Here is an 18,299-nt window from a genome sequence, read left to right as displayed (position 1 = left end):
AAATGGTGATACTAATATCATGATTAAGTATAAAGATGGCTTTCCTTCTATTGTACTAGCTTCTAGGTCAGCTCATGTTGGTAGTACCTCACTAGTCCAACCAAAAAACTAAATTGTTATCTTCTTCTTCAGTTATTGATGCACATATTCTTTCAATTGAAAAATTTTTCTTAAATTATAAGCCATAGTTTGTTCTATTGTGTGGAGATTATAACATACCTAATGTTACTTAGTCGTCCGATAGTTTAGGGCTTTCTGCCTCTGACAGTTATAGTTCAATCCCCTCCTAATAATCATGGTACAATTCTTGACCTTATATTTTCAAATTCCAATAATGTCACAGTAAATTTATCTTCAGATACACTTGTATCTACCACCCTCCTTTAGATATTAATTTTCCTTTTCATACAACTTTCTACACTGTTAATACACACACTTACAAAATGTTTTTAATGTGCCAATTATACTAGTATATCTCAATTCTTTAATTCCTTCAACTGAAAGGCTACCTTCTATCTTAACTCAATCAATGATGCTGCCTCTGTTTTTAATGATGCAATCCTAAATTCCATTAATCTCTTTGTCCTAATAAAATCTTTAAAACTTCCAAGTTCCCTCGTTAAACATCATCCGTTCTTAAAAAACTTATTTTTTAAAAAAAACAAGCTCATTTTAATTTTAAGCGATCAAAAAATCCTAATGTATATTTAATTTTTTCAGAGTTTAGACCTGAATGCAAGCATATTTCCAAACTAAATTACCAGTCCTACATCAATTACACTTAAAAAATGCTTACTCTTAACCCTTCTAACTTTTGGAAATTTACCAAAGATCTTAATAAACACTCTTTCATTCCTTCATTTGTGTGTCACAATGGTGTAACCTCTTCCTCGCCTACTGAATCCGCTAATCTGTTTTCAAACCACTTTTCTTCTGTTTATAAAACGTTTTTTTCTTCTGCAATTTGTCCTTTACAACATTTATTTTATACAGCTTCGAAAATGATTATCAAGTTGATGCTGTCTTTACGGACTTGTACTCTACTTGTATCTGAGCTTTAAACTCTTGGTATTGGTGACCCCTTATTTTCCTGGTTTAAGTCCTACCTTACATCAAGAAAACAATTTGTTTCTGCCAATGGTGCTAGGTTCAACATTATTGAAGTTCCTTTGGGCGCCCCCAAGGTGGATACCTCAGTCCTCTGCTGTTTATTCTTTATGTAAACTCTATTAATAATTATCTTTCTAATTCCCGAGTCCTCTTATTTGCAGATGACATGAAACTGTTTACAAAAATAGGTTCTCCCCCTGATTTTTTGTTATTGCAAGCAGATCTTAATTCCTTTGTTTGCTGGGTTAATTAGGTTGGCCTCTCACTTTGTAACGTCACAAATTCGAAGGTGGACCGTTTATGATTTTTTTTATGTCTACTTATTTATTTTATCGCACGACAGAACCTTTTACTGACACAGCGGTGTCAACCACTCATTATTTTGCCACTGACCTCTAGATAAGGCGATAAAAGAGAAATATAATTAAAATCGAATTGTTTATCAGTATTTATCCCTTCCAAAAAGACTGGCCGTTATCGATTTGAAATTGCGTTAGATCGGTGTTGACTCTTCTCTATTCTTTCTTCTGTCATTGACCGTGCTAGGGTGCACACATTATTTGTTTTTTTGACTTTTTTTTCAATGATGGAGTAAAGCCGCCAACGGCGAACGGCCAGGTCTTTTCGACGAAGCATCCAGACCATCGGATGGGTCTCTTCGGAGATCAGGTATCGATTTTGTTTTTAGCTTCAATGCGAAGCTGAGAAGGTATTGGTTTTACTATGATGTGTTTTTTTTTTTTTTTTGTGTGTCTGTTACCACTTTTTTTCAGCTTAATTTTTTTTACTAAAAATTGCCGTAACTTTTTCAAAAATGAACATAACAATATAATTTTTTTTTTTTTATAGATGCTTGAAGTCTTCACCTATTATTTGTTATATTTTTTTTTGTAAATCTGACACTTAATCTGCCCACAGGGGGGGGGTTTAAAATGACAACTTTTTCACGAAAAATTAATGTTTTCAACTTAACTTTTGAAAATCTTCCGGAAGGTTTGACACTTTTATATATATCTTAAATTAAAGCTAATGCAATGTACTTTATTATGAAAAAAAAAAATTGATCTCTGGACTTGTCTTCATGGTGAAAATGGCTACTGAATGCTATTTTTGTGTGAAAATTCTCGATTTTATTTTTTACATTTTTAACTTTATAACGCTATAACTTATTAAAAAGTGTATGGACCAAAACAATTTTTTTATGAAAAATAATATTTTTTATAATCCCTTTTTCATTCGACATACTTTATTTTAATCAGGATATTAATAAGGAACTAGCAGATCATGCAGCTTTTGGAATAATACACCAATTTTTTAAAATTAAACACTATCTAAAGATTTACATCGAAGCGTTTTATTTTGATAGTGATTTTAATCACTGTCAGATATCATTATACTTGATCCAACTATGCACGTCACCACTATGACGCGATCCCCCTGGGCTGTGTTTTTTTTATAAATTATATTTATGTAATGAGCTATATTTTATTAATTATTTTATTTCATTTTATTTTATACTTTAGTTTTAGTTTTAGTTATTATCGAGGTGGACATAATGCCCATGCACTCAGACCTGTTGGTCCATTGTGCGCACCTCATACCGAATTGTCTTGATTCGGTTTACCCACCAAAGTGTTAATACATTACCAACCATAAAGTCACCTCTAAAGACGACCAAAGAGTCCTGTCTTTCTGGTGAAATTAAGTATCTCTCTGGGTTTTAGGTTTTTAATATCCTCTTTTTCAGGAAATGGTTTATTCAAGTAGTTTGATTTTAGTCTGGACAAGGCTTCACATTCGCACATGATGTGAAATGAGTCTTCCTCTTCTACTCCACACTTCCTGCACAATGGTGATTCCGATATCCCCATTGCGTTAAGATGCTTAAGCAGGTGACCATGTCCTGTCAGTAGACCAGTCAGAGTGCTTATTTGATGTCTAGTCATGCTATTAAGATCACCCAGCAATAAATCAGGGGTCTTGATAAACATTTTAGATTGTCTAGGTACTACCAAGTACTTCCAGATTTTCCTGTGTTGTTCTCTGCACCAATTCNTCTTGTGTTGTTCTCTGCATCAATTCTTGGGTAACGCTTTGAGCGATTGCTCAGTGAGTCCTACCACTAGTTCTGGTCCAACATAGGTGTTCTCTGCTCCTTTCCTGGCTAGAAAGTCAGCATTCTCATTTCCAGTGACACCGTTGTGTCCCGGTACCCACGCTAGTGTAACTTTGTTGAACCTCGATAGTGATTCTAAAGTTTCCCTGCATTCGAGGACCAGCTTTGAATTGTTACAGAGTGCTTTCAAAGCCGCTTGACTATGACTTAAGATAGTTATCTTCCTATTTTTGTATACCAGCAGGTTCTGAGCCCCTACCAGTATCGCCATCACCTCTGCTTGGAAAATAGAGGGTGTTGTGCCCAATAATATACTGACATTTATTCGTGGCTTTAAGCCCCAAATTCCAGCACCTACCTTTCCTGATTTTTTGGATCCATCTATATATATCACAAATCCTTCTTTTTCAGTCAGGTGGTTAATATTCCATTGTTTACGTGTAGTGATCTCCACTTTGTAGGGAATGTTATTCTTAAGAACCGGTTTGATATACTCCAAGGGGTACTCTAAAAAGCCCTGGTCTATCTCTTTTAGTATTTTACCTTGTTCTGTTGTATCACTCTCCAAAGTCCACATACCTAAGTTGTGGAATCTTAGTGCTGTAGCTTTGGCGTGAGCTTTCACTTCTAGATGAATTTCACCTCTCTGTTGTGCTAAGTCAATAATAGTGTCTGGGAATTTACCCACCACTGCTATAACCAAGTCATTTGCATAGGCTTGTGTATAACAGTATTTGTTTAACTCTCTAATAAGCGAGTCCAATACTAGACACCATACCAAGGGAGACAGAACACCACCTTGTGGGTATCCCTTATTAACATTCTTGATTACTTTGATTTCATTGAGTTGTTCCAAAATGGAGCGTTCCTTAAGCATGGATTCTATCCACTTATTAATAAGTGGTTCTATTCCATGCTGTTGTGCAGATTCACACATAGCATCGAAGGGAGTATTATCAAAAGCCCCTTCGATGTCCAGGAATATACCTACTGCATACATTTTATTCTCTACAGCTTTCCCTATCTTAGTAGTTAAGCAGTGTAGAGCTGTATCAGTAGATTTCCCCGTTTGATACGCATGTTGGTTTTCATGTAAAGGGTTCTCCTTAAGAGGCCCCTCCTTGATGTACCTATCAATAAGTTTCTCCATAGTCTTAAGAAGAAAAGAAGTAAGACTTATTGGTCTGTAGGATTTTGCTTCATAATAGTTAGTGCGGTTAGGTTTGGGTATAAACACTACCCTAACCTTACGCCAGCTTTCTGGTTGATAACCATAGGCAAGGCATGCCCTAAATATTTTGCAGAGATGGGGGACGATTATCTCTAACCCTTCTTGCAGAAGTGCAGGGAAAATTTCGTCACAGCCTGCAGCTTTAAAACTGCCAAAGGCTTTTATTGCCCATCTTATTCCACTTGGGGTTATCACTTTCCTGGTTAGTCTCCAATCAGCACAGGTCACACGTTTGTCCTGTGCGTCATGTTCCTGTTCTCTGTTGTTAATTGTAGAGTCAGGAAAATGTGTATTCATCAAATGTGATAATGTTTCATTATCATTATTGGTGAACATTCCGTCTGGCAGTAGTATTGCCTCGACAGTTTTGTTTGGTCCATTCCTTAGTGATCGCAGAAGTCTAGTTGCTATAGGGAGTTGTTGTATATCCCCACAGAACTTCTTCCAGCTTTCTCTTTTGGACTTTTTCAATGCAGATTTGTAGTTCCTTTGGGCGTCCTTATAGGATTCCCAGTGTTGTTCCAAACCTGATTTCATTGCTTTATTTAAGAGCTTACGTGAACTCTTTCTTAATTTAGACAGGTTAGTATCCCACCAAACTACACCCTGCCCTGTACCTTTCCTTTCTATTAAAGAACAGTTTTCTTTGTAAGCCGAGACAATGGAGTCCTGTAGCATATTTACAGCCCTTTCAGTACTCTATCTCGACCCCAATCTAAACTGTAGGTTATTCAGGTCACGAGAGAGATCTGCCCTGTAGTTGTCCCAGTTTGTTCTTTTCGGGTTCCTATAGTACTCCGTCTCAACTTTGTTAATTTCCAAAGTGAATCGTAAGTGCCTATGATCAGAAAGAGAAGGTTCGGAGGACACTTTCCATCCTTTAATCTTTTGAAGTAACCCTTTTGAGAAAACTGTCAGATCAATGACTTCCTGCCCGTTTCTGATAACAAAAGTAGGTTCACTACCTCTATTCAGTATACTAAGGTCTGTAGTCAGCAATAGATCCATTATAACCTCCTATTTGGTTGATGTAACTGCTCCCCCAAATAGTGTGATGTGCATTAGCATCCATACCTATATTTAGTTCTAATTTTTCATTTTTGCAATAATTAAAGAGCATAGTTAGGTCCCTACCTGATTCTGTGACCTCATATGGTAAGTATCCTGAAGCTACTATAATTTTTTTACCATCATTTAGTGTTACTCTAATAATAGTCAAGTCTGCACTTGATAGATTAAGTATCAGGCTGGCTTTAACTTTATTATTAACCAAAATGCAAGTTCTTGGTTTATCTGCTTGTTTATGAAACAGTTTAAAATCCCTTAGATTTAGCCCCTTAATCTGGTCCCCATTTGTCCATTGTTCTTGAATAAGTGCTATTTGTAAGGGTATTGTATGCCTCTCAGTTAGGGTCCTTAGTAATAGACTGCTGGCTCCTTTACTGTGATGCAGGTTTATTTGCGTGAATTGAATTCTATTGTCAGCCATTCAGAAAAACTGATGTTGACGCTTAAGAAAGCACGCTGTACTGGGTGTGATACAGGTGTCTGAAACAGTCCCTGTGTCACACAGCCCCCCCTGTGGGTGGTGTCCCACCGCCGTCCCCAGGTGGCGACCGTGCCTTGGTTCCGCTCTCCACATTTCCTTTTGGATCTGTGGAGAGGTTCCCCTCAGCTGTGGCCGTTATTGAGGGTGGCGGTTTCCTGGGTCCCTTTCCCTTACGTAACACACTTCCTCCCTTCCCTTTCGAGGCAGGAGTAAAGTGTGTCCGTTTGCCCCTTACCTGTGCCTTACCTCCTTTCCCGAGTGGCACTGGTGATTCCTCAGCCTTCCTCTTCCCAGATTTTTGAGGTGTGGATTTTTTCACATCCTTCCGGGCTGGTGGCTGCTTGGCAACATAATCTGTGAAGCAAACTCTGCCCATTCCAAAATATGGACTGCGCTTCAGTTCCTCCAGTTTGACCATGCTGTTTTCGTCCACACTTAGGATCAAAGATTGTCCTTTCGAGCCATTCTCTGTCTCATGGTGGACTTTTCCGATCGCCGTGTTCAGCCCTGGGTTTTGTTTTGCCAAAATTTCCAAGATCTTCTTGGACTCTTTTGGCAGCCCTAGTATATGAGTGACCATCCGTTTATACTTGATCGGGTTGTAGGCTTCCAAATGGAGTTCTGCACCGTCCCAAGGTTTTATCAGGTTGACATGGTCAGTGAGCCACTTAAGAGAGCTCTCTTGGGCTGCACTGATCACAAGTGCTCCATCAGTGAGTCTGGTGTCTTCAAACCTTGGTACGTCGGTTCCATCAGTACCCGACAGTATCAAGTCTCCAACACAAGACTCAATGAGTAGCCCCTGCTCTGTGGTCAACTTGTTAGTGGGGTAGCCTGCGAGGACCAGAGCCACTTTTTTATCATCGGTTCTGTAGGTCGGTACCCAATGAGTTTTCTTACATGGAGGTTCTTGACCCTTGTCCTCAGGTTTTTGAGCTTCGGTTCCCTTTGACTTTTTCAAGTCATCGGTTCCCTTGTATCCCTCTTTTGGTAGGTTCTTCTGTCCCTCCATGATTGCTCGGCTCATATTCAGCTTGCGCCTCTGACTGCCGCTCAGTTTCTCAGGTCTAAGTTTTAGACCCTCGATTTCGTCAGCTACTTCTCCCAGTTGATCTTGCGATTCCTGGTCTACATTTGCTGACGTTGCTGTCTCTTTGTTAGTAGACGGTTCATCAAGTGTCCCGTTGTTGGCATTGAGACCTTCAAGTTCGGCGATTCTTCTGCGAAGAGTCGCCAGTTCACGATTCTGTTCTGACAGGTTGTCCGTAGGATCTCTGATCGTCACAAGTTCGTTGTTTTGTCGTTTTTCTATGTTTTTATCGATATAGTTCCCACGAGAAGTCGAGAAATTAAGGTCCGTCACAGCAGAGCTCGATACTGTGATAAGGCTGTATACTCTATGGTGCGCCAGGTGCCATAGAGGATCCCAATGGTCACTTTACCTTTCGGCTAACTACCCTGTGACAAGTTAGCAACCCTTTCACTTGGTATGGCTGGGTTAGGGGGGCCTATTCGCTGTTAGCAAGCAGGTATGCCCAGGCCTACCGGTCCCAACTAACCAAAGTCATGACCGGCTAAGAGAAGTGGTACGTGTTGCCACCCCCCCCTGAAAAAACTAGGGTCCACGGGGTTGTTAGGCCCGTAATCCTTGCGGATTCCCCTGCGGGATATTTTTATACTTTGCTATGAAAAAAAAATTCTAAATATTGATTTTCTTCTTGATAAAAATTCTATGTTTTATATTTCATATTATTTAAAAATATCTTACAAGGGAAATACAATGATTTCATGAATATAATATAATTTAATTGACATAGAATAAAGTTCATAACACATAAGAAGTTAAACTTATTCAACTGTTTTTGCTTTTTTAAAGTCGAAAAAGTAACTTTAAAATTCGAATTAGATTAAAGTGAAAGCGACGAACAGTTGTCGAATTGGTAATACTTGTGTCTTTCACGATTAGGGTACCAGGTTCGAATACACCTGTAACAATTTATATATTGAATTTTTTTTAAGTTAGAAAAAATTTTCAAATCATTTGATATGTATGTCATTTAGATTTATTAACTTCAAGAAATATTAAGGATCTCATCATTGTCATCTCCCCTCATGAGAAGATACTTCTTATTCATATTAATATTATTTTACTATGTGTTTTTTTTTTTTGTGGCTACGATTTATTTTTCCAACCCTAATTTAACCTACTTCTTCAACGATATTTCAAATGATTACAATGCGTGTTTAGTTGAAGATATTACCCTCAAAAATTGAAATAAAATCCCTTAATTAAATAAAAAGAAACTTTAACAGCTTTATCCATACAAACAATTAAAATCATTAATTTCTAATATTTTTAAAGTATTTATTGTCGAATTAGATTTGATATAATAAAGGTATTCAAATACAAAAGTAAATAATTTTACTTTGTAATTTGTTAATTTTATTGGGGTACTAGGTTCATACCCACCTGAGGCAATGATTTTTTTACATTTTTTCCTTAATTCTTTTTGAGTTTAAAATTTATGATTACCGTGAAAAAAACTTATGTAATATATTTCAATATGAAGTATATTTGTGAATCTAAGAATTACTAATCTGGATATAATTAAGGAAATAGAAGTTGCTTTTGTAATTATCCACCCATTTCTTAGCAATGAATACTATCTACAGATTTGCATCGAAACGTTTCTTATGATAGTGTTTTTAATTACTGTCAAATTAAATCTATGCTGGACACAACTATGCCACGTCCCCACTGTGCTGGATTTTTATTTTATTGTTATTATTGTGACAAACAGGCAAATTGGATATTATATTTAAAGGTGAAGGCAGGAGTTTTATCCTTGTCTCTTGATTGTGTGGGGCCCAAGTGAAAACGCCCATCAAAAATCTAACCTAAGTATTTGACTTGATTACAGTGAAGTATTAAAAATATATTGTGGGCCGTCCTGGAACTGCCGTTAGGCATTTTATCAGGGCGCCCCACGCCGTCTCTTTAATTCACACCAGCACATTATGAATCAACCCGAGTTAATCAAGAGCTGATTCATAACGTGGTGTGCCCCTCCTCCTTTTTTTTATTTTCCGCTCATTACCATCGAAACAATTGCATGTCATGTTTTACAGTGTAACTAATTAAAAAAAGAAAATTATTAACAAGAATAATAGCATGAATAAACTTAACTATCGTTACACATTTTTATAATACAAACTTTCATTTTTATCATCCAAGAGTTAATTTTTTTTAAAGAGAAAATAGTATGCTAAAACGTGAGAGATTATGAAGAACTAGATTATGAAGTGTTAGACAATTTTAATAATTTTTTATTATAATTAAATTTTAAAATTTAATTTTAATTAATTATTAATAAGAGTAATGAAATTAGATGGTTGAAATTGAGATACTATTTATTTATTTTAATGGACATAAACCTTTTATTCTCATGAAACTGTGTTGAATATGCTTGATTTATAACTTATCGAAATATATTTAAGGAAAATATTTACGAGAGGTGGTTCAAAAGGCACATACTCATTTATCACTGTAAATCAGGTAACAACTAATATGATGAGATTTTTTTGCTCATCATTATTATGAAGACTTGTTTTTTTGTGTCTTCATAAATACATAAATTCATGTATATAAATTTAATGATATATAAAGTTTTTAATAAGTAAGGAATAGGGTTTATGGTTCCAATTGTTTGTAACGTTCAATTTGTTCCTTAAACAAACTGTTTAAGACACATTAATTTTTCATTTACTTGTATATTATTTGGAACGGGTCTAATTGTTATTTGAATACTTAATTACCCATATATATATATATATATATATACACTTAAAATAGCACATTAAAACTCTATCACATTAAAAATCTAAAATCAAATTTAATAAACATAAGACAAACCTAAATATATACGTTTGCGGCTGTTGACAAAGTTATAGTAAGTTTAAGTTTTATTTTAATATTATTTATTTAGTAGCTTTAACGATATTTTAAAATTACTTTACTCACATAAAGACTAAAATTATTAAAAATTTAAATAGTGTTTAGAAAATGCATCAAGCGCTGAATCTAAAGACATATAACTAGATGCTATTTTCGATGTATTTACCAAAGCAAACAGTAAAAATAAAACATCTCTGCTAGGATGTGTGTTTCATAAGCTTTCTCCATGTGGACAATTAATACCATTAATTTCTAATATTTTTAAAGTATTTATTTATTGTTTAATAAGGTATGATATGATCATAGGTTTCAACTACAAAATTAAACAATTTTTTTTTGTAATTTGTTAATTTTATAATTTTATTGAGGTACTAGGTTCATACCCGCCTGAGGCAATGCATTTTTTCCTTAATTCTTTTTGAGATAGAAAAAAATTTACGATTACCGTGAAAAAAGTTTATGTAATATATTTCAATATGAAGTATATTAATATAATATAAATTTCAAACTTTATTTTGTTTTCATGGTCAAAACGGGCATCAAAGTCAATAAAAAAATACGATTTTTGTAAAAACATTCTTTTTTGATATTTTTAACTTTATAATTTTATAACTTTTTAAAAAATGTATGGATCAATACAATTTTTCTATGAGAAATACTACTTATATATTTTTTTATTCGACATATTTTTTTTAAAAATTTCCATTAATACAGAGATGGTTTAAAACTTAAAATGCGTATAGAAAGTAGAACTTTTTCAAGTTATATTGCCACAAAGAGCGGAAAATTTAACTGCTATTAAAATAATGAAAGTCAAATTAAAAAGAAAATTCTGTTTTAAGCAACGTTATTTGTATTAGAATGTTCGCCCAATATTCGTCGTCAGAGCTCTGATGGACCTTAGAGACCAATCGTTATACAAAGGTGCAGAAATCGATGAAGAATGGTATAATCATGTGACAAACCATATTGAACCATAGTTATTTAAAAAATGGTTTTGTTTAGATTGATATATGGTCAGAAACTTATACAATTACTATTAATAGTAAATTTATGAAAGAAGCCCAAATTTTCATTAAAACCACTTATTATATTTTTTGTATTTTTATCGTAATAAATTATTTCAATAGAAATACTAAACATTCCTATGTAACTCTTGATGTTTAAATAGATGCTATAATTGAAATAACCAGAACTGAATTCCGTATAGATATATTCTATATTTTTAAAATAATTAGTTATAATATCAAATATTAGTGGTGATAGAAAAAATTTAATTGCAGATTTGAAATAGCGCAAAAAAATGATCAATATAAGTATATTTTTGACTATGATGAAAATAACTTGTAGATAATTTATTCATAATTAACAACAAATTATATCAGAAACTTTTGTATCAAGCTCTTCAATTTTTATACACGTTTGGCATAAAAAAAACAACTACTTTATAATTTTTTATAATTTCTCCGTAAAAATGACTATACTAAATTATTGAATATCGATTTCATACTATATTTAATTGCTTTAATAGATATTTAATCATATATTATATTTATAAATCACAGAACTACTAATTAGGAATAATAAAGGAAATAGGACTTAATTTTGCTTTTAGAATAATCCACCAATTTTTTAAAATTATACACTATCTACAGATTTGTATCGAAGCCTTTCTTATGATAGTGATTTTAATTACTGTCGGATATCATCTATATTTGTTCCAAGTATGCCACGTCTACACTGTGCTACCGTTTTTTATTATTCAATTAATTAATTCAGTGGTTCATTATAAAACAATCACTTTGTATGTATATATAGATGCTGTTAGATGGTTTTTATTTTTTTGACGATTAGTTCATATAAAATGCATTATTTACAACTAAGGAATTAAAAAGCATTGTTATTGTAATTTAATTCAATGGAGATTTACAACCGCTTGAAATGATAAATAGCCTCATAAAGAATACATTTTTGATCAAAACAATATAAATAGGTGTTTATACTTAACTGTACTAAAATAATTGTTCATCTTTTTTGCACTTTTAAATAAATATGTATATTTTAAGACCATATCTGATAATAAATTCTCGAGTTGGTTCGAAATGACATTTTTACACAGTCTTTTTGACAGAAATGATATAAAAAGGTCGGCATGTTGAGTCATTTAAATAAAACATACTTAAAATACAATATATAATAAACATTTTCGAATTAAATATAAAATGATGAATTTATGGTTAAAATTATTAACAAAAAATTTATTTCTCCTTGTACTTTCTGAAACTTTGTAAATTTTTAAAATATTTAGATCACACTTAAACAAATTCTGTAATTTTTTTTTTTATTTTAACATCGTTTATTATTAATCGAATAATAATCATTCGATAAATAAATAATAAAAAATCTCATCTAATTTTAACTAACTGGACACCATAGGTTATATAAAAAACCAGCACAGTGGGGACGTGGCATAGTTGGATCCAGTATAAATTTAATGTGACAGTGACTAAAATTACTATCATAAAACGCTTCAATGCAAATCTGTAGATAGTGTTTAATTTTAAGAAACTGGTGGATAATTACAAAAGTAACTTCTATTTCCTTAATGATATCCAGATTAGTAATTCTTAGATTCAAAAATATAATATATAATTTTTTAATTATATATTATATAATTTTTATAATGAATTGTTTTCAAATTATTATTGATTTACATTTTTAACCTAATTTTTTTTGTGAAAGTTATAATAAAAATAAAAATTTATTGCCATAACTTTTAGCTCAACTTGCAAGTTTGAAATTGACATCATGAAATAGTAAAAAATGGTATTGTTAAGATTAATAAGCAGTCAGCAAATTTTATAATTACTATTGAGAGTAAATTTATCAGAGAAGCTCGATTTTTTTTGCATTTTTATCGTAATAGATTACTTAAATAGAAATCATAGTAATCATTTCTAATTAATTTTTGGTGTTAAATTCTACAATTGAAATATGCAGAACTGAATTAATTTTAATGATTTACTTAACTAAAATTAACTAAAAAAACTAATCAAATAGATCTACTCAATTGAGTGTATTATAAAATTTGATTATAACATGTTTTTAAAAAAAAATTCGATTGTTATAGACTGGTAGTAGCACACACAAATAGAGTTAAAAAATTAACTAATTACAAAGTAAAATTATTTACTTTTGTAGTTGAATATTATTGAATATTATGATATAATATATTATATCAAATCTGATTCCACAATAAATATTTTAAAAATATTAGAAATTAATGATTTTAATAGTTTGTATGGATAAAGCTGTTTTAGTTACTTTTTATTTAATTAAGGGATTTATTTTCAATTTTTGAAGATAATATCATCAACTAAATACGCTTTATAATAATTTGACATATCGTTGAAAAAAGTAGGTTAAGCTTAACTTTTGTACAAAAATTGTTTTTTTTCCTAGGCAGCTATTTTCACATAGAAGATAAGTTGTGGGGACAAATTTCTTTTTCATTTTATAGTACACAACATAAGCTTTAATTTGATATATGTTTAATGGATGCACTATTTCCGGAACATTTTCAAAAGTCATGTTGAAAAAGTTAGTTTTTGTAAAAAATTTGCTATTTTAAATCCCCTCCAGTAAGCAGGTTAAGTGTTATATTTTCACAAAAATGATATTAAATAAAAAGGAAATATCTAAGGTAACATAAAAAAAATTATGTTGATTTGTTCATATTTGAAAAAGTCATGGTAGTTTTAAGAAAAAAAGTGAAAAAAAATGTCAAAAATTACTTATTTATAAAATATGGAGATTTCCTCCATTTACGGAGAACGAGTGAAATTTTTTCAACTTTTAAGTGTAATGTCTTCAACTAGATACGAAAAAAATCGGTCAAGTAAGAGCTGAGAAAAAGTGGTAACAGACACAAAACAATAAAAAACACATCATGGTAAAATTAATACCTTCTCAGCTTCGCATTGAAGCTAACAAACAAATTTACTACAACAAAGAAACTAATGCCAAAAAAAAGACATCTTACAAGTTTTTATTTATTATAATATTGTTAGCCAGAAAGTCTTATCTCACATGAAAAGTGTAGTTTTTCTCAACTAAAATAAATGTAAGGAAGTAACAAGCAACTGAATTTTTCTTACAAAAATACACTTTAATTCACTGTAAATATTTCCATAGTAATAATAAATAAATATTGAACAAAGCATAACATTATTTTTGTATTTCATGGGCTTATTGCATCTTTATTAGAACCACTAAAGAAAGAAAAATCAAGAATATAATTATTGTAATTGTACTATTCTGTAATGATCCTAAATCAATAAATATAACGAGACCTTTATGTTTTTTTTTATAAATTTAATCTATATCAAATTTGTTGAAATCCTACTGTTGGCAGTTAACTTATTGATTATTATAATTTTTAAAGCAGTTAATAGATCAAGTTTATATCAAAATTAAAGAACGCATGTAAAAAAAAATGTAAGTAGTAAAATAAAATAAAAATATTATTTTCGTTAGTATATTAGAAGGTAATGTTTAAACAAAACAACGATATATCATTAAATTTAAAATATTTTTAATAAAATAAATTACTTAAACAAGTTAATGCAAAAATAAACTGGGAAATACTGTAATGATACGTAGGATTTGTTGATACTCGGGAAACCTCCGGTTTAGTTGAATATCTATTACTAAGAATATGCATTTAATACTGAAAGGACGTTATTCATCACTCGGCTCGGTGTTACTGGTCATAAAATATTTTTACGGCTTATTTATTAAAGAAAAGGACCTACGTTGTTTTGATTATTTTTATTAATATCTAACCAGGAAATTAGGAAATGAAATACTTAATAAACACTAAATTTTTATAACTTTTTTCTTCTAATATTTTTTAATTATTTTTTTTCAGCAAAAAATACTCAAGATTATATTTTTAGCCTATCATAATGATTGATATCAGAATACCTTTTAAAAAAAATAATATATGGTGTTATCCAGAATTTCAAAAATAAAATTAGAAACACAGTTTAGCGTCATTGCAGCCATTTATAGGTAATAAAATTATTCATATAATAAATATTATTTAATATTTCATATTATCAATTATTCATTATTTTATTATTGTACACTTCTATGTATATCATATTGTTAAAGATATATGTTACATAATTTACATCATTTGTGTAATGTATAATATGGATCTTTTTTTCGATACTGTCAACTTCCAAATAATTTCTCTTGGATAATAACAGTTACTTAGTGATTTACTTCCATTATTTCGTCAAAAATAATATTCTTTAAAAGTTAAACGCAAACAAATTTATATTATAATAATGACCTATTATTTAATAGGTCATATAAACAACAACTTAAATTTTTCTTGAATTTTTTAAGCTATGATTCGTAATTTAGAATGAATTAATTTTACTACAACGTGTTTTTTTCATCTAATACTTGGCCTAATATTTTCATTTTGTTATAACTCTAATAAAAATTCATAAATCTTAATGAAATTGTTATCAGTATAAAGGTAAAATAGTTTTAGTTATTTAATTAATTAATTGGATATTTTAAAGGAATATAATGTTATCGTTTTAATGAAAATTTGTTGTTTAATAAAATAACAAAATTTAAAAGTTGACAAACATTTTCAACTGACTTTCGATAAAAATAAGTTTTTATTAATGTGACAACCATTATTTTAAAACTGTTTTATACTGATTATTATGCAATAAACTTATATAATAAAAAAAAATTGCTGACATCGTTTGCCCTTGGGAGATAATATTACAACACTAAAATAATCAACGATTGAATAAATAATTAAAGATTTTTTCAATGAAAAACTATTCAAAATTTATATTACGTTTAGTTATTACTATAAAAATATTTTCATTACGCTTTTCAACAATAAAATATAACTTTATTATGTTCGATATACACCCTTATACATTTCAAAGAGGCGATGGCATATATCTGCTTATGTTTTAACTTTAAAACACTCTAGTGTAATACTACCTAAAATCTCAAGAATTGACATTTTTTGCTCTTCACTTCTAATAACTATCTTTTAAAAGTCGAAACAAATTAATAAATAAAGAAATCATATAAATTCTTTACAAAACTAGGTTATTTATTATTGGTAATTAAATTTAAAAATGTTAAGGGTATGCAACGTTACATACAGGAACTCTTCGTTTTTTGTATGATTTGTAAATATTTGATTAATATTTTACATTTCTTGAGTCGTCTGCGTGTATTATCTATGTAATCATGATAAGGTGATATGATTTAATTGTGCGCGTGCGATATGGACTACATCATTTGCACTACTTACCACCCACATTTTTTTTTTATTCACCTTTTGATGAATATGGATTAAATGTTTTTCTTGATAACTTTCGGCACTGGATTTATAATTTTGTTAAATCCTATATAAAAGACTAGCTAAAGGGTCGTCATCGGTCCGACGATCAAATTTGGCGACTTAGCCAGAAATTAACCATATTCGGAATTGGTTGTGATCATTTTCGTACCTAGCGAATATTTTCTTGTTGTGTGGACCGCGAGTGATTGTATGTAAAATGTAAATTAAATTTTTATGGCGTCAACTGAACCATCCTCATGTTATAAGCCCTTCACAATAAATACGTATGATGGTTTGAAAAGTTGTTTCAAAGATATACTTTACACTTTTTCCTCTGCTTTGTGTCTGGTCTTCTACTAAATGAAAATGACAGTTGTGGCTTGTGAATGCTGGTGGTGGGGGTGCGGCTTTAATATAGTACCGCTAGTCATAAGTAAAAAAAATTGTCAAATTAAATATACTAAAATAAAACACAATTCACGTATTATTATTTTAAAGGTCGCAATAGAAAATAGAAATGAAAATAATATAGCGATTATACTATTACAGCAACCGATAACGACGAGCGTACACGCAGTTAATTCTAAAAATAAATTACCAATATAGTAATATACTAATATTTTACCATATGGACGACGCTACCGGTCGTCCAATTCCCGTACATAAGATCGCAGCTGAACTTTACCCGCACTCGCACGATTGGACGCCTCGCTTATAATAAACGTTTCAGAATATTGCTCGGATGACGCTGTCGGTCGTTAAAACACTGCCCGTGTGTATATGCGAACCCAATGCATATACTGAGAGAAACAACTTGAATGTTCGCACACCACAAAAATATTATAACTATTTGACTGTTTAATAAAAATGTAGAGTTAAGAATATACTATTAATTTTTATCTATTAATTCATTTAATTCACTGGTAAATGGATTTATTCTTATAAATTGAATCAAACGGTTTCTTTAAAAAAGCTATTAAACAAAGCTTTTTATTCGATAATATTCAAAAGCGCGTTTGTACGTATTAGCTCGCCAACGTCATATTTTGTGGTTTCGCAATTGTCAAGAAAATAATGTATCAAGGTAGATATTCAAATTGGGGCCTATTCATATAACATTCTACTAAATTCTATTTCTATTTAGCTTCAACATAATTTTAATTATTCAACATTCCTATTCATATACCTACTCATTTTAGGGGGAAGTAAAATATAAAAGTTTTTTATTACTACTTCCAATCAAAATTATTATCTCTCTCCCAAAACATTTTTTAAAATATGATACCAAACTGAATACTATTTATAGCATTAAAAAATACTTAATAAAACAAAAATATATTTTTATATTGTAATAAAATAAAATAAGTATGTAGGAATAAAAAGTCTAGCTCCATCATTAAAGTGTATATAATAATAAATTATATTCTGACAACTTGTAAATATGAAGTTGAAAATGTAATAACATTAAAATTTTAAACAAAAATTTTAAACAATTCTATGTTGCGTGAAATTCTAGTGGACTTTTTCGCTATATGTTTTATATTAAGGAAAGGCATAGTAAGATTATTTTTTAAATAATGCATAGAATAATAACATAAAATAAATTCCTGGATGATTATACCTGCCTACACTATGCATATAAGATCTTTATTTGAAATATTTTTAAAAATTTTATTAGAAAAAAAAGTATTTTTATATATGATATTTTTAATATTATTCTTTAAATAAGAACATCAACAACTATTGGTTGACATATTTTTAATTTTAACCTTAAGATATTATTACCAAATAAAATTGATACATTAAGTACATAATTAAAATAAAATAATAGTTTTGAAAATCTATAAATAATAAAAACAATTGATGATATACAATAATTTATATTTAATAAATTTACATTTACATTTGCTTTTATAGAAAACATTCTATAAAATTAAAATTATAACAATT

The sequence above is a fragment of the Daktulosphaira vitifoliae genome, unplaced genomic scaffold (genome assembly GCF_025091365.1).
Source record: "Daktulosphaira vitifoliae isolate Bord-2020 unplaced genomic scaffold, ASM2509136v1 Scaffold_5, whole genome shotgun sequence".
NCBI classification, from domain to species: domain Eukaryota; kingdom Metazoa; phylum Arthropoda; class Insecta; order Hemiptera; family Phylloxeridae; genus Daktulosphaira; species Daktulosphaira vitifoliae.
Note: the sequence above shows the minus strand (reverse complement) of the source record.